This window comes from Rhinolophus ferrumequinum, chromosome 2, assembly GCF_004115265.2.
Source record: "Rhinolophus ferrumequinum isolate MPI-CBG mRhiFer1 chromosome 2, mRhiFer1_v1.p, whole genome shotgun sequence".
Classification (NCBI taxonomy): Eukaryota; Metazoa; Chordata; class Mammalia; order Chiroptera; family Rhinolophidae; genus Rhinolophus; species Rhinolophus ferrumequinum.
Genome location: NC_046285.1, coordinates 38,821,360 through 38,840,328, shown reverse-complemented (window position 1 = coordinate 38,840,328; position 18,969 = coordinate 38,821,360). Strand labels below are relative to the sequence as shown.

General features: G+C 37.4%; 1 protein-coding gene across 1 annotated transcript in view; it reads right to left on the bottom strand.

Annotated features, from left to right (window-relative positions):
* PHLDB2 (pleckstrin homology like domain family B member 2) overlaps window positions 1-18,969 on the bottom strand; it is a 103,191-nt gene that overhangs the window by 63,585 nt on the left and 20,637 nt on the right.

Here is an 18,969-nt window from a genome sequence, read left to right as displayed (position 1 = left end):
AATTGCAGTCAGTCTAGGCCATAAGATTGTAAATACAATGCAGAAATAAATTACGCAGAAAACCACTTCTTGATACTAAAGCATAGGTGAAATCTTTTTTAAAATCCTTCTGTTACAATTAAACATGTTGGGTCATTTATTACATAAAACAGAGGGTTAATCTTCAATGGTCAGAAATAATTTAGTTGAAAGGAGATTGTTTGTTCTTAGAGCACCCATTGTAACTGATAAGATTGTTTTTTCCAAAGAGGATCTATTGTACCTGATAAGTATGACTTCACTTCTCTCTACTAGTAACCTTAGAGATTCAATATCTCCACAATCTTCAGTTCAACAAAGATCTTTTAAGTTACTCACTGCCCAGTAATATGCTAGGGATACACAGATCAAAAAAGACAGCATTTCTACCCTCAGAACTTTAACAGAAGGCACAAATAGGTTATCAGTTAAAGAAAACAGAGATCCAAGATCGCAGAGTAGATAAATGCTGTGCCCGCCTTCTTCCATTCACACATTACAATTACAACTAAATTATGGAATAATCAACCTGAAGAACCATCTGAAGTCTAGATGAACAGAAGTTTTATAACTAAGGATATAAAGGAAGAAGCTACATCAAGACTGTTTGGAGGGACGGAGATGTGAAACTGGCTGGCCCCAAGCCTCTGTGTGGTGGTTGAAAATTGGAAGGAATATCTCAGCCACAGAGGTTCCCCCTGTAGGAGCAAGGGACCCCAGCCCCACACTGGTCTCCCCAGCCGAGAGTACTGGTGCCAGGAAGAGGAGCCCCCACAACATTTGGCTGTGAAAAACAGTAGGGATGCTGACCATCCGAGTGGGACCCAGACGTCCTCTTAAAAGGCCCACACGGAGACTCACTTGCTCACAGGCACTCACGCTGGTCTCTGGCAGAGGGACAGCGACTCAGGAGGCATCAGAGACATGGGGAGAGACGGAGGTGTTTGGCTTTGGAGAAAAGACTGAAGGACAGTTGCCATTTGCCCTGCGTGGAGTTTTCTTCCGCTGCAGCCATCAGGTAGGCACCATATTTCTTGTGTTGGGCCCACCCCCACACAGCCAAATCTGAATCTGATTGGCCTAGTGAGCTCGTTGATACACCCTGCTGACTCACGGAGAACCTGTCCTACCCAACACCAGAGGCACTTTCTAAGTGAGCAGCCAGCCCTGCCCTGCCCACGTTGCACTCTTTCTTGGAAAACTATTGGGGTCTGCAGGACCTAGGTGGGTGACAACTGGCCTCAGTGTGCTCTGAGACTTTTGCTAAATAGCTCCAGGATCAACACTAGCAACAAACCAGAATCTATATTAACCTGGTAAACACAACTTGTCCCACTCTGGTGACTCATTGAGACCCTGCCTCATCACCCAACTTGCATACTGCATGATGCTTTAGCAGCTGAACTTTAAGAGAGCAGGCCTTGGGGTGTCCCAGCTTTTTGCAGAGCGACCCCAGGCTGGGTACTGGTGGTAGTCATCCTTGGTTTGCAGTGTGGTCTCCCCCATGTGCCTCCAGGTTTAGTACAGCATCAAACAACCATGGATCACTCTGCAGCTCCTATCAGGTAGTCTCTGGCTGGTCACAGGCAGTGGGTGACCTGGGACTGGACTGGAGCCTGTTGCAAGAAGCCCCAGAACCAACATACTTGGAGGTTGGCTCAGACCACAGTAGAGCACTACCCAATTAGTCCCACAAGTGGCACACACAAAGGGTGGTCTCAACAGGCACCAGAGCCTACTGGGGCAAATCCCACTCAGTGGAGTAAGCCCCCTGCACAACCCTAAGCTATGGATGTGGCCAAACCTCCCAGCCAGTCAGCCTGAGGGCCAATCCCACTTTCTAACATGCCAGTAGCAATCAAAGCTAAAATATAACAGGAGGGCACACAACCCACAAAAGGGACATCCCTGGAGCTCCTAGCACAGGTGACTATGGAGACTGTGCCAGGGCACCACAAGGCACCTACTACATACAGTCACTTGGCCAAGGCTGGGAGACATAGCAGATCTACCTAATACATAGTAACAAACTCAGAGAGGCAGCCAAAACAAAGAAACAAAGAAACATGTCCCAAATGAAAGAACAGAAGAAAACTCCAGAAAAAGAACTAAACGAATTGGAGGCAAGCAACCTACCAGACATAGAGTTCAAAACGATGGTTATAAGGATGTTCAAGAACCTTAGTGAGAACTTCAACAAAAGTCAACAACCACAAAAAAGGACATAGAAACCAAAAAAAAAAAAAAAAATGAGTCAGAAGTGAAGAATACAGTAACTGAAATGAAGAATGCACTAAAAGGATTCACCAGCAAACTAAATGAAGCAGAGGATCAAATCAGTGATTTAGAAGACAGGGTAGAAGAAAACATCCAATCAGAATGGCAAAAAGAAAAAAGAATAGGAAAAGAAAATAAGGCTACTTTAAGAGACCACTGGGACAACAACAAGCATAACGACATTTGCATCACGGGCACCAGAGAAAGATAGACAGCAAGGGACTGAGAACCTATTTGAAGAAATATTGACTGAAAACTTTCTTAACCTGCAGAAGGAAATAGACATACAAGTCCAGGAAACGCAGTCCCAAACAAGATGAATCCAAAGAGGCCTACACCAAGACACATCATAATTAAAATGGCAAAGTTTAAAGACTAAGACAGAATCCTAAAAGCAGCAAGGGGAAGACAGCCAGTAACTTCTAAGGGAGCTCTCATAAGACTGTCAGCTCATTTCTCAACAGAAACTTTGCAACCAGAAGGGATTGGCACGAAATATTCAAAATGATGAAAAGCAAGGACCTACAACCAAGACTCCTCTACTCAGTACGGCTGTCATTTAAAATTGAAGGACAGATGAAGAACTTCCCAGACAAGATAAAGCTAAAGGAGTTCATCACCACCAAACCAGTATTACAAGGAATTTTACAGGGAATTCTTTAAGATGGAAAAAAAGAAAGATAAAAAATCTGAATAATAAAATGACAATACTACGACAATTTCTTTCAATGTTAAGTGGATTAAATGCTTCAACCAAAAGACATAGGAGGGCTGATGGATAAGAAAGCAAAACCCTTACATATACTGCCTACAAGAGACTCACTTCAGATCGAAAGGCACAGACTGAAACTAAATGGATGAAAAAAGACATTTCATGAAAATGGAACTGAAAGAAAAAAGCTGGGTAGCAATACTTATACCAGGCAAAATAGACTTTAAAACAAAGGCTATAACAAGAGACAAAGAAGGGCCCAGTAATCCCGCTTCTGGGTAATTATCTGAAGAAACCCAAAATGCTATTAGGTTGGTGCAAAAGCAATTGCGGTTTAAAAGGTTAAAAATAATTGCAAAAAACACAATTATTTTTGCACCAACCTAATACTTCGAAGGGACGTGGGAATCCATGTGTTCATTGGAGCATTTTCTACAATGGCCAAGATATGGAGGCAGCCTTGGTGTTCGTGGATGGATGAATGGATAAAGAGGAGGGGGTACATATATACAGTGGAATATTGCTCGGCCAGGGAAGGGAATAGGTTTTTGCCATCTGCAGTGGCGTGGATGGACCTGGAGGGTACTGTGCTGAGTGGAGTATGTCAGACAGAGAGACAGATGCAAAATGTATGTCACTTATATGTGGATTCTAAAGAACAAAATAAACAAAGAAACAAAACAGATACAACTCATAGATACAGAGAACATTTTGATGGTTGCCAGATGGGAGAGGTCAGGGTGAAAAAGGTGAAAGGATTAAGAAGTACAAATTGATAGTTACAAAATAGTCATGGGGATGTAAAGTACAGCACAAGGAATATAGTCAATAATATGGTAATAGCTATGGATAGTGCCGGGTGGGTACTAGACTAGTCAGAGGGCTCACTTCTTAAATTATAGAAATTTCTAACCACTATGCTGTACACCTGAAATATAAAATAATACTGAATGTCAACTGTAATGGAAAAATTAAAAAGGGGGGAAAGATGAAGGGGAATAAGAGGTCAAATTTCCAGGTATAAAACAAATAAGTCATGGGGATGTAATTTACAGCATAGGGAATATAGTCAATAATATTGTGATAGCATGGTACAGTCTCACATGGTTGCTGGACTTATCCTGGTGGTCACTTCTTTAGGTATATAAATGTTCAATAATTATGGTGCACACCTGAAATTAATATAATATTGTATGTTAGCTATATTTTGGTAAAAATATTTAAAAAAAGAAAACAGTGACAACAGAGGTTACAAAAAATGTATGGATTCACATATGGGGAAGAAATACACAAAAATTACAGAAAAACAAATTTGAGTTGAGTCCACAAGGACAAATGAGTCTGTGTGGTCTGTTGGACGGCAGGGTGGGCAGGGCATTTCTCTTAAGAAGCCATATCAGCAAAGACATAGAGTTGCGGAATATCACAGTATATCACAGTATGTTCAGGGATCAGCAACTTCTATAAGGCTAGAGAGATGGGGTTCTTTGGAGGAAGAGGGGTGAGGTACATGTGGAGAAAACAGCCATCCTTTTTCTTCTTTGTATCAGGACCCAAGAGATCCCAATAGCCCTAAACAAACTTTTGAAATAAATTCATAGGATGCACCAACAAGAATCACAGACCATGGTCTGAAAGTGAATGACAGAACAAGAGCCAGGGCTGATAGCAAGTAAGCAGAATTTCTAGGATTCCACAGATTCTGATGTCTTATTAGGTAGGACAATCATGAGGAAGAACACTAACAATAGCCGAAAGCCTTTTATGTGCGTCTACTTGTTTTTAGAGATAAATCCATTGGGGTAGTAACTGGGACTACTGTGTTCAGTTCTCTTTCTGGACACAAGATAAAATAGTTCTCTGCCCTACCACCAAGTAAGACATGACTGTCAAACTTGCACTGGCCAGTGAAATGTGAGAGGCAATGTGTGTCACTTCTGTCTGAACAGCCAGTGCATGATTCATTCCACGCCTTGCTTTGCCATGGCAGAGGGACACTTCAGCCTGAATCCCGAGTGAGGATATATGGAACAGAGTCCTCATTCAACCCATGCTGACTGTGCAGTGTGAAGGAGAAATACACCTATGTTGTTTTAAGCTTCTGAAAAACACTTTTTTTCTTTTCTTTTCTTCTCCCACCCTCCCAGAAGTCCATTATAACTGATAAACTTTGCTTAATTTCATGCAGGTAAACTCACCCAAAATTGGAGATGACCGACTCAGGGATTCTACTAAAGGAAGCTTAGTTACGTACTGTGTAATAAAGAATCTGGCCTTGCACAACGAAAGGTCTAGGCTTTGCTATTGACTTCTGGAAGGTAATCTATATCATACCCAAGAAGAGTGTTTATGTTTAGGGCAAAGTTGGCTGCATCTGATACTCCTAGGGTGGAAGCTGGCCACTCCAAAATGACCAAACATGTGATTTACTGTAGAGGTTTTGGGTCACGTGGTATCAGTCAACCCGGAGACAGAGATTAACCACAGGGACAATCCATCAATCATGCCTACGTGATGAAGTTCCAATAAAATCTCTGGACAGCAAAGCTCAGGTAAGCTTCCCCAGTTGCAATATTCATGCATATTGTCACACACCAATGTGGGTAGAGTAACACACCCTGACTCCGCAGGGAGAGGAAAGTGGAAGCTTCACATTTGGAACCGCCTGACTGCCCTATGAGTCTCTTCCTTCCCTGTAATAAAAGATAATTGTGACTATAATAGCTTTCAGTGGGTTCTGTAAGTCTTTATAGATAGATATGGCTAGCATTTAAAATGGTGTCTGGGACAAAATAAACACAATATATTAGCTCTTATCTAAGGAGAACTCAGGCTAATCCCTCAGGCTAACTGCCTGCACCATTGCACCACTGCCTCTCACTATCCTTGTGGGATATCCCAATTATCCCTTCTCCTACACTCTTATTTCCTCTCTCTTGACTCCTTCCCTCTGTTTTAAAATGTACTCAAACCTCCCCCCTCAAAAGAAACATTTAATTATCCTTATATTACTCTGTATTCCACTCTTCTACGTCCCCACTTTCCTTTACAGCCTCCCGCTGCACACCGCCCACCCCCCCACAAACACACACACACATTCCCCATCTCAAAGAAGTTGACGATGCTTGACACTTCACTCCCCATCATTCCCAGCCCTTTGCACTCGGGAACAGTGTGTCCTGCCTTTGTGCCTATTGGACATCCTGTAAGAGAAGGAGCACGTCCCACTTCTCCAGGAAAATTAGGAGTAAAGTGACCAGAAATAGGCGAAGTGCTTTGAAATAAAGATATCAGGACTCTTTATGAAGGAAGCTCAGGGCTGCTCTCTGTAATGTTAATGTTGTAACGATTGTACTTTTGTCTCCCACAGAACCACTGACTTTTGTCTCCCACAGAATTCTGCTCTGACAGTCAGAGCAGAATTTCTAAGTGTCTAAGCTTGATTATATGGAAAGAACAAGGATTTGGATTTGAAGTTCTGGCACTTACCAGACCTATAACACAGAAGTTCTCATTAAGTTCAACCTTTCAAGTCTCTATTACCTGGTCTCTAAAACAGAGATGGTAAGATTGGCACCTAGCGTAGGGTTCTTGGGAGAATTCGACAAGGGAGTGTGTTAGAGAATATTTTACACACTTTATACCATGAAATCTAAAGTTGGTGCCTGTCACATAGCAGGTGCTTAGTGTTTGTTAACCACAATTAGAGATGATTTCCATCAAAAATTTGAAGTAAAATAAGTAATTGTCTTGGGGTTCTAGGGAACCATCTATAATACAGGTTAACAAGCAAACCTCAAAACCAAACCCAATAACATCCAGGGAAAGGAAATATAGGAAAAATGTGTTATGGAACAAAATGTCTCCCTGAAAAATTCACAAATCTATGGGATTTGTCTGCCAGTCTGGAAGGAGAGAAAAATCCTTCACTGTCCCAAATTCCCTCCCCTTGGTGGACCATGTGCCTGAGCTCCTGGCAGGAGAACTCTGTCCAGTTGCCATAGCAACCCAGGGAAGAAATCTTTTCAGTCTCACTGGCATTTGGTCCCTCTATCCCCACTAATACAGAGCAACAAATATTCCCTACAGCACATTAATCCATCAGGGTAGCTTCTAGAAAGAGCTACCTTCCAAAAATCCATTCTCCTATCTAGTGCACACACTTGACACTTGACAGGAATCCTAGATTTCTATTGCACATTACCCCTGGCTCCACCTTAACTCCAGAGATCATCGGGGGTGCCTGCATCATTCAGATACCTGAGGACCTTACCATATCCTACCTTTGCTCATGCTCATACAAAGATATACAGTTCTTTTAATCTTACTTCATAAATCAATTCCTCACACTCCTGATCATTTTTTAAAAAAATTACTGTTACTCACCAGTGTGTCAACATCTCCCTTAAACCTGCTGACCTCTATTACTATTTCTAGTTGTGTCCCTATTTAGAAGGAACTTGAACTTTAAAATGTATACATAGGAATATAAAATAAGTATAGAATATATTTAATTATTAACACATTCACGTTATAATTCTACAGGTTATATATAATACATATATACGCTGGGATAATGTTTATTTTTATTTTCATTTACATCAAGCACGTCCTTCAATACTATCACTTGATTGAATTAATCCTATTACTTTTTGACCCAAGAATGTTTTCTCAACTTGCTTTTTCCACCTCTCGTTATTACTTGCATTTGTTAGGCAAACAAGTTCATCTCTGACCACAATGGCCATCTAACTAGGATTTTCTGCATTTTAGTCTTTTTCCTAATTCCTCTTTGCATTATTTTGCCATTTAAAATCAATGGGTAAACATGAGGATTATGAGAGGTTTCACTTTTATAAACTATTAATATTAGGGTTGAGGTGAACTGTTCTTAAAATATTAAAATATATCATCTGAAAAACAAATGCCCATTATGAATGACTTTGTAACATCAGTGACTCAACTAAGATAATATATGGGGGAAAATAATGCATTTCTCCCTATAAACTGAAAAACACTGGTTATAAAGACAGAAAATTCACGTGCTTAGTATCACCATAATTTCCACATAGTATCTAAGAAAAACATTCCAGATATTTTCTTCTTAACCTGGACAGTGTTTCAGAAGAAAATCTACATGGTGCCTGAGTTACTTCTGTTAAAGAAATGATGCTGTTGTTCCCCACCTTTAATGAAAAAAGTCATTTGTTTACATTTTCACATAGGCTTAACTAAGTTCCAGAGGATCTTGTTTATTTGCCCGAAAGACCCTAGTCTATAAAACACAATCCATTAAAATCCTTTTAGAATTTTATATAATATTTTATTTTGTTCAATAAAAACCAATGCATGAGAGGTAACAAGACCTTAAACTGAATCTTCACGTCTGAAAAATCTATCCTAAAAGATACGAGGTCAGACAATTAAGTTCACGAACTCATCCTAGAAAAAGTGCTCCATACCTCATTGCTGAATATCACTGTGGTCATCTTCGAAGTACTCCCCTTGGGAAGCTATGCACTGACACCAGCACTTAGTCCACCCTTCAAAGCAATTTTGGAACTCTTTTTCTGGAATGGCCATGAGAGCTGTTGTCATATTACCCTTGATGTCCTGAATGTCATCAAAATGTCTTCCTCTCAATATTTCTTTTATCTTCGGATAAAGAAAGAAGTCATTGGGGACCAGATCAGGTGAGTAGGAGGGTGTTCCAATACAGTTATTTGTTTACTGGCTAAAAACTCCCTCACAGACAGGGCCATGTGAGCTGGTGCATTGTCATGAAGAAAGAGCCATGAACTGGTGAAAAGTTCAGGTCATCTAACTTTTTCACATGGCTTTTCCAGCACTTCCAAATAGTAAACCTGGTTAACTGTTTGTCCAGTTGGTACAAATTCATAATGAATAACCCTCTAATATCAAAAAAAGTTTAGCAACATCATTGCAACAAGTTCGCGAACTTAATTGTCACACCTCGTATAAGGAACTTTTTTTTATGCATAAAGAAGTTGATAAAGTAAAAAAGTAGTAAAGTTTGTATGTAAAAAAAGGAGCATGGACTATCACAAATTAACTGAAAGTATTGTGATGCAACTATTTATACGATATATATCACATGGGAAATACTATTTATTAAAATAGCATACTACAGAGTTTTATGCATAGAAATGCAAAATGAGCAAGACATGTCTTCTTTCTATATTTGAGATGTTAAAAAAGTAATTACATTTTCCTTTCTCCCAGGACAACTTTGTGATGTGATGGAAAAGACAGCTTTCCAAAATTCCAGCTCTGTTATTCTATAATTAAAATGAAAAATAATGTCTGAAAAATTTGTTCCTTTTCATTTAACTTAGCATTTTCTCAAAGTTGTCTTTTCTTGAAATCTAAATTACATTTCCAGAGCTGGGATATGGTTTTAGCAATTTTGAGTGAGAAACATCAATTTTTCCAAACCCAAATTCTTTAACAGAACATGTCCCCACAGAAAGGTTTCCCCCTTGCAGTCAATTAGACTTCACCATAGCAAAATTCTTGGCTGTTGTGGACTGAAACACACATCTCACTGACTTCCGCTTTTGAGAGGATCGTGGAGGTACTTTATCCTACTCCCCCCAATAAGTACAACTAAGAACCCTATACAGTATACAAGACAAACACAAGAAAACTCTGAAATGTGGAGAAAGAGCAGCAGGTCAGCTAGGAAATAGGACCCAAGGGAAAACACAGAAATGAGTTCCCTGGGATTTCTTTTGCCACGCATGTCCCAAACTTGGAGCAGAAGAAGCAGCGATAATAAGCAACAACCTGGCCCAATCTTCAGAGAATTAAGCAGAGTGAGGAAAGCCAAACTCAAAGATAGCATATGATTACATTTATGCTATATTCTTGAAATGACAAAATTACAGAAATGGAAAACAGGTGAGAGTGGTTGCTAGGTATTAAGAAACAGATGAAGGTAGTAGGAAAGTGGGCGTGGCTATCTATAAAAGGGCAATGGGAGAAATCCCTGTGGTGGTAGAACTGTTCTGTATCTACTTCAATATCCTGGTTGTGATGTTGTACTATAGTTGACAAGATGTTACCAGTGGAGGAAACTGGGTATGGGACACACAGGATCTCTGAATTATCTCTTATCATTGCAGGTGACTCTACAATTACCTCAAAATAAAAAGATAATTAACTTTTTTTTATAAAGTGCCTTCTAATAGGTCTTAATGTACACATTCAGATGGTTGAATCAAAATTCATCTGTTGAAAAAGTGATGAATATTGTATTATATAATACCTTTTTAGTATTGAAAACAAATCTCAAATTTTAAAAATATTCTTCATATCAAATATTTCCGTAAACTTTTCTACAACTGGGAAAGAAAATTTTTCATTATGAGAATTAGCCAGCACCGTCATAAACCTATTATTTGACGAGAACTTTTTAAAAGGTAGATCATAAATGGCTTTTAATTTAGAGATACTAAGTAATTAAAAATAAATATAGGGATCACTTTTCCCATGGCGTATCAACGGTCCTCCCTGATCATTCCATTCCCATGTATCTGTTGGTATAGATATACTGTATTTTGAATTTTCATCTAGTTTGTATGTTTCTCTATGAATTTTGTTTATGAGCTTTATTTCTTATTTAATAATGAGTCTTCATGTACCAATTTATCATTTTTAAAAAAGAATCACTTTTTTCATAACCAACATGGTGACATACAGGGCCTCCTTTTAGTCTCAATTACTTTTTATATATCAGCATTTAGCCCAAGAATGCTAAACTATGCTAAGCAAGATTCAAAGCACACATCCCTTAGTTCTAATCAGGGATTTTTAAATGTGTGGCACCATCAAGAGGCAACAGCTTGTACTGCCACTGTAACAAGAACCTAGGCTTTGCTTTCAAATATATATAGAAAACTGTCATAGACTATTGTAACACAGAATAGACTGTGTCTGCCCAATGCGGAGTCACTAGATTATTACTAAGCACTATTTTTCCCTTTCCCATTACCTTCCTAGCCCTCCAATTGAAGAAGGAAAAAAAAGATGTGGTAACTGTTTTTATTCTCAGTTAACTGGGTAGAGTTGACAATCCTAATTCGCTAATGACTAATCGCTTCAATATATACTGAATATCTACATATGCCAGCGATTTGCTATTTAAAAGATATATAAAGTCTTTATTCTCTAGTGACTCAAGGTGATCTGACCATAAATAAGTCTTCTTTATGTTACCCACTAGTTATAGATTTACTCTTATTTTATTAGAAATAAAAGAAGTTGGCTCAGAGAATAGATAGCTTATTCAGGCGATAGCATCATCAATCTAATCCTGTGCTGTTCAATATATTATAATTTTATTTCTGTTAACATAAGAAAAATTTAAATTACATGGTTCACACTTATGGCTCGCACTGTATTTCTGAGCTAGACTGTATAAACCATCCAAACAAGGCATAAAAGTGAATGACGACAGAGGATAGCAAAGAATTGACTGGTTGTTTCAAACATTAGAGCTAAGGAAAGCAAGGCTCCACAGAAATAAATGAGGCTTATGCTAAATCTGAAGATTAAATCAATTAATGTAACAGTGGACATTCTGACTCAGAATATAGGAAGAGATTCACAAGTTCTTAATATCCTGTTTTAAAAGTTTGAGCCACCAACTTTACTTGATTAGAAAACCAACCTTTCACCCCATTTGCAGTTTAACTGGCTCACTTTCCACTAGTGCAAATACTTAAAAACAAATAAATAAATAAAACTATAGTCAGAATGTAGCACGAGGAAGGGCAATATCAGACAGGAGATGACTTTCAACTCTGACTAGAGGACACAATAGTTTTCAGTACTTAAGCTTGCTTTCACATTCCAAACACATTCTTCTTAAGGGAAAAAAAAAAGATTAATGTTATGGCTGCACAACAATAAGCATTCTCTTAATATTGTCCATTCTGTACCCAACCAAGAAATGCTGTCAAATTTACAATATGAAAAAATCTCCCATTCGGTTGATTGCCTCTTTTTTTTGTCGATCGTTTCTTTTGCTATAAGGGGCTAACATCCAAAATATATAAGGAACTCATGAAACTCAACAAAAAAACAAACAACTCAATTGAAAAATGGTCAGAGGACCTGAAGAGACATTTCTCCAAAGAGGACATACAAATGGCTAATAGACATATGAAAAAATGCCAACATCACTAATCATCAGAGAAATGCAAATAAAAACCACAATGAGATATCACCTCACCCCAGTTAGAATGGCTATCATCAACAAAACAAATAGTAACGTGTTGGAGAGGCTGTGGAGAAAAAGGAACCCTCATACACTGTTGGTGGGAATGCAGACTGGTGCAACTCTATGGAAGGCAGTGTGGAGGTTCCTCAAAAAACTACGAACAGAATTACCGTATGACCCAGCAATCCCTCTCCTGGGTATCTACCCAAAAAATCTGAAAACATTTATCCATAAAGATATATGTGCTCCAATGTTCACTGCAGCTTTATTTACGGGGGCCATGACATGGAAACAACCAAAATGTTCTTCAATAGATGAATGGATAAAGAAGTTGTGGTATATATACACAATGGAATACTATTCTGCCATAAGAAAAGATGAAATAGTACCATTTGCGACATGGATGGATCTTGAGATTATAATGCTAAGCGAAATAAGTCTGACAAAAGTAGAGAACCATATGATTTCACTGATTATGTGGTATATAAAACTGAAAACAACAAAAGAACAAGACAAATAAATGAAGAAACAAAAACTCACAGACATAGGCAATAGTTTAGTGGTTCTAGAGGGTAAGGGGTGGGGTAGGGGTTGTAGAAGAGATTAATTGGGATCAAATATACAGTGATGGAAAGAGAACTGAGTCTGGCTGGTAAACACACAATGTGAGATATAGATGATGTATTACAGAATTGCACACCTGAAATCTATGTAACTTTACTAACAATTGTCACCCAATAAACTTTAATTTAAAAAAATCATATGAATGGAAAAAAAACAAATTACAATATGAAAAGGTCTGAATGCCCACTTTCATTTGGGGTCAGGAGTCACTGAAGAGTAGGCAGCAAGATGCAGGGAAAGAAGCAACACAGTTACAGTTAGAGTAACTTCCACCTGAAAATATTCCCTCTTCTTGGGTTCCCAGACAAATTTTCCTAATTATAAAACTGCAGTATAAAACCCGTTTACACTCTGATCTTTAAAATAGTATCTATATCTTATCACCTTAAGGAGATCAGAGCACATATACATTTATTTTATAAAATTCCATAACTTAAATATGTTCAATTGCACTTTTACTTATTTTTAGAAATGTTAGATCTATGGTATACTCAAAAGTACACAAGCCTTGGTTTTTGCATGATCCTGGAGAGCATGAATTCTTACAAAGAATGCTACCAACTTTCAAAAAAAGAAAAACAACTCATTCTCACCTTTTCCTTTTTTAATTGAAATTGGAAAGAAATTTCCCCATTTCTGGAAGTAAAAACAATGTACTCATGTTTAGGTATTTGCATTCTTCTGTATAGAGCCTGACTGTTAACTACAACTAAATGTAAAACTTAAGGTTGGGATGGCTGGAAACTATTGGTACAGCCTGCACACAGAATAAGGAAAGCCAGAATGAATGTCTTGAATGGGTATCAACATGCATTTACTCTTCTCAAAAGCATGTATGCAATGCTTCCCATAGTCTAATCTGGCTGGGAGGTAGATGTATAGTGGTGAGCAAGATAGATTTGGTCCCAGCCTCTTGCAATTTGAAATTCTTTAGTTGTAAACTGCTTTCAGAAAAGCTATTGGAAAAAACACCTTCCAAGCAGTGGAGAATTGTTGATCCAGACATTTCACCTATTCAACTAATAACTACCATGGAAATATTAATATGAGCCTTGAAAGAAAGCCAACCTTATCTTCAGGGTGGTAGAACATGTAAAAAGTTAGAAAACCTTATTCCATGGTGCCGGATGAAAGCTGGCATCATATTACAACGTGTTTGAGAAATGAATACCAAGTGTGGCTCTACATAGTTCTAAATGGCGACAATGCTATTTATCAAGGCACCACAGATGACTGTCATCAGCCAGAAAGAAAATATTGGATTGCTACAAAGCAATTTGTGGGAGTCCACTGGCTTCTCCACAATAGCACACAGATGCTTTTGGCAGTGGAACCAAATGAATGCTCTTAACAGCAGTAGGATTGGCTTTAAGTTTTTCTTTTTTTTTTCCTTTTCTTTTAAAAATAATTTTAACTGCCTTGGCCCCTATGAAGAACCACTTCTGTATTACTGGAAGGAATGCAGGTATCGAATGAGATGATTAAAATAATATTCTGTCTACTTTCTAATGACTTCTCTAGCTTCATCTACTTAGTCAAAGGCTCAGCATACCAGCCCACTGGAGAGCCCTTATCCATTACCCCTACTTGGAAAACAGGTCAGAACTAGGGAGAGTAAGTGACCACTGACCGGCTCTAAAGGATGTCACAAGGCCGACGAACTGAAGTGCACATGCTTCATGCACACACGACCCTCTCAAGACCTCATACCTAGTAACTCTTAGGTTGGAATATTTTTAAACAAGACTTGCTATCTGATTTCTAAAATCATAAAAAAGAAAAAGGAAAAGGCTGGCATATTGACAAAAGCAATATTTGGCAGCTGAGAGCAAGAAAGACGGAAGAAAAATTATTTTTAAAAAAACTTAAGTATCTGAAATAGCACAGCAGTTGGAAGCTATTTAATATAGATTCCAAATGGATTCCTATGCCTCATTAATACGTTCTAGGAGGTTTGTAATTAGGGTTCAATCTTTAATAATCAATGTAATTATCTTGAGTTTTCAAATAAAGATTAAACAAGTATATGTATATAAAAAAAGAAACGAAACACTGTCATAATCTCAGCTAAGCTGAAAAATACTACAGAAATTATGCTTCATGAACCAGCTTTATCCTCCTTGGTTTCCTCGTTAATGAATTCAAAAAATCTTTGGCATCTATTTGTGCAAGAGTTATGCTTATCCTTTTGTAAATTATGCTTTGACAATATGGAGGTCCCAGTGAAATGTCCAAGTGGACTGATTACATTGCTCACAAAATATATCTCATGGGTTGGAAGCCCAGGCAGAGCTTTTCTTGGCTCCTGGAGTATCTCCCAAATGGCAGGAGAACGTTACCTTCACTGACTCGGTATTCTCTGAAGTTTTTGTTTTTTTACTCTGTGCTTTTGTTTCTGATTCTTGGTCAAGTTTGACTGGGATTTTGGTTGGCACACAGCCAACAGTTATTATCCTCGTTGGTGGCAACAATGAGTGGAATCTGGTTTTATGTTCTGACCACTTAAACTTGGTGATCTGTCGGGTAGAACCGGAATCTAGTCTTGCTCACGTGAAAGATGACTGAACATTTGTTTATTGTTTTTCTATTTGTGAGCTCAAATCAGGACAATATTTTATGCCTAATGGAAAAGCGACTAGTCTTTTGAGATCTGGAACAGTGAGATTTTGTGTTCCAGTGTTTACTTTTGATCTGTAGCTGACGCTGTGGAATTTATGCTATAAGTTTTTTATCTGTCTGTGTTTCTGTACCTGAGGGGTGGGGGAAATCACTGTGTGTGGGTGAAATATTTTCCTATCTCCTGAGGTTAATAATAAATTAAAATAAAGGACCACTGCTTCTGATTAGTTTACAAAGACTAATAAGCATTTAAATAAATCTAACATTTCCCAAATTCCAAGAAAATAAAATGAAATTCACATAATTTTAATGTGTTCCCCTTTTAGAAAAAGACCTTTCTCATTAAAACTGCTGACTTCAGAAGCATTTTTTCCCTTAGAAAACAGGTTTACATGATTAAAGTGAATGCTTACACAAGCCAGGTTGATTCGATAGCCTGGTTTTAAAAAACAGATCTGTGTCTTTGCCTTATTTTATCAGTGTACAGTATAATAGAAGTGTAATTCCATTTTTAAATAGGTTGGATTTGTTATATCATAGAGATTAGTTTATCTGAACTTCTTAAATGTCTTATATTAGTTTACTGAAAAGATAAGCTAAGATTACTTCCAGATCATGTTTAAGATTAAGAAAAATATAAAATCTGTGCTCATCTAAACTGAATTATAATTGTGACAACCTTTTTTATATCATTAGTAATTACGTTCTCTGATTTGTCAGCTTAAACATAATTTCCAATGTCTTTAAGTTAAGTACCTTTGTCTTAAAGTTGTTCAGTTGTTCCAATTTGTGAAAGAAGACTGTGAGGAACAAAAGTTGATGGAAATTTAAAAAATTGTAGTTTTGCAGAAATGGAACTTTATTTGCCTTGGTTTATAATATGTGCAAATAGTTAAGTCTATGAAGATATAATAAAATATTAAAATGTTGGCAAAGTTTGTACAACTTTAATGGGTTTATTTATGAAATAATTTTTAAAAATGTAATGTATATACAATTAATGTAAAACTAAAATGCAGTTATCTCTATTGAAATGACACACAGTTCTTGGAGAAATCCGTCTATGTTTACAAAAGGCAGTAAAAGTTTGTTTTTCTATGTAATCTGCCCAGAAAGCAGAGTTTCAGTGTCTTCATGAGTAACTTCATGTGTCTTATGCTAACTGGGATATATCCTTGCATATGTAAAATGACAAAAAAAGTTTGTCATTTCTGAATGATTTAAGATCATTCTTGTTTATTGTAAAATAACCAACTGTCGCTTAATTATCTGATAACCAAACTGCGAACAGTCATTGCTCTCAGGCATCCACAATCCTATACTATTCAAGCGATGAAGTCTCTGATTAATATTTGATGTTTGCCTTCCCACGATCAGACCCTACAAACAAAAAAAAAAATTTTTTCCCCAAGGTATCTGTTATACCTATCTTTAAAATTTCACAGAGGACCCCTGGACAATCACAAACATTTGTTCCTTAACCTGACAAAGAGAAGAAAGCTAGAAATTATTAGGTTTTTTTGTTATACATGCCCCTTACAATATTATTAACAGCTCAACACTATCAAGAATTGCATAGGAAGGTACATAGGAAGACAAATGAGAAGCTCAGACTTCCCTAGACTAATTTTGTACAGGTAAAATACTATAATATAAATAAAGCTCAGAGATTGCATACTTTACAGAAAGACCCTAGATATATGTCAATGTCCTCACTCTGTAATACGTTTTTACCCTCAGGAGAAACACTGATTAAATAAGACCAACTTCTTACGCCCTGATAGAAGTTTTAACTCTCCTTCTTGCTGATACTGTTTATTAAATTAATCATAGATTAACCATGTGCACTTACTCTTATCCTCACCAAATAGTCTCTGCTTTTCTCTCATGCTTACCTAAAACTCTGCTTATGTCACAGACCAGAATGTGCCTTTAACAAAGAAAGACAGTCTCAGAGCCTCGTTTACCAGGCACTCTTGATATTTCAAAGAATAGATTTATGGGTACAGGCTTCTGAGCTGACATTACGTAGACAATTATGAGAAAGTACTAGGCAGCTAAATCAGATTTTCAGGACTTCTTTTAGTCCAGAAATAGATGACTTCATGAAATCAAATTAATGACCCAAGAGGCAGAAGAATAAGAATTAATTACAAATAACTGGCCGAACTGATATAGGAAATCTAATTTCTAAATGTGGTTATGTGTTTTGGAAAATTGGTATTATTTTAAATGTTTTATTTTCCGATGAGGAAAACCCTGTAGCGTTCACCTTGATCTATCTCTGAACTTCAATTTAGTTGACTCTGATTTTGCAAACGAAATGAAACATTCTTTTAAAGGTAGCTTATTCTGCTTGGCCCCTCAGAATTTAGGAAGAAATATTTTTTCTAAGACACTTTAGTTTTTAATGGCAATAACATTACTTGCATAGGCTCAATAACAATCTGTACTCCTTTAGTGGGATGTAATCACACAAACAGACAATGCAACAGAGACCAAACCTAGGGTGTCATATTTTAAAATAAGCCTCATTTCACCAGAGATGACAAGCCGCTTGTTAAGGAAAAAGAGTTATAACTTCATATTTGGAGCCAATATCCACAAAGCTCTCCCAAGAAGTTGAACTGGGATCTGTTGGTGGCTCACAGGCAGTAAGGAAAGTCACTTCCTGGATTGACAGGAACCTTAGCAGATTTGGGGACACTAGAGGAAAGAGAAATTCACTGACACATATAAGTGCGAAAGATGAAAATCAGTGGAGGTGAATTTCAAGTTTGGTTTCATATCCTTGGACTAAAAGAGTAAAGAAGAGCATTTGAGGACAATCCTGGAGAGATGGAAGCCACTGCAATGCTCTCCTGGATTCCTTAATAAATTATTAGATAGAAGTGTATTCTCCGGCTTCATTAATAATAGTTGTTCAGCAAAGCATAACGCTAGATTTGCGATCCATATACAAGACTCCTTTTATACGCTAATGAAAACTTCTTCTGAACTTATGTCAATGAATCAAGCCCAAATACAATGCCTTTTTGTGACTACGAAAAAAATCTCTGGAAATTATGATAACAAAGGGAATTGTCATGTTGGAGCATCGTCTAACAGACTCACCCAAGTAATATCAAACTCTCTTAGGGTACATACATTTGTATTCATTCACTATTACTGATTAAGACATTTGGAAACTGTAAGAATAGACATTAACCTATCAAAAACTATGAGTGATACAAAGGATTCTCTTTCTAAAATGTCAAACAAATTTTGTCCTGTATAGATGCAAATGGTTTCTGTTCATTGTAATCCAAAGGTTACAATTGTATTGTCCTATAGGGCATTAACTAGTTTGGTATGTGATTCAGAAATCTTATTCCAGCCTACTTTCTTTTACTAACTAAAATACTTTTGATACTCCTACACTTTTGTAAACCAGGCTTTACCACCCTACAGCTACCCTCATTAAGGAAATACAGAA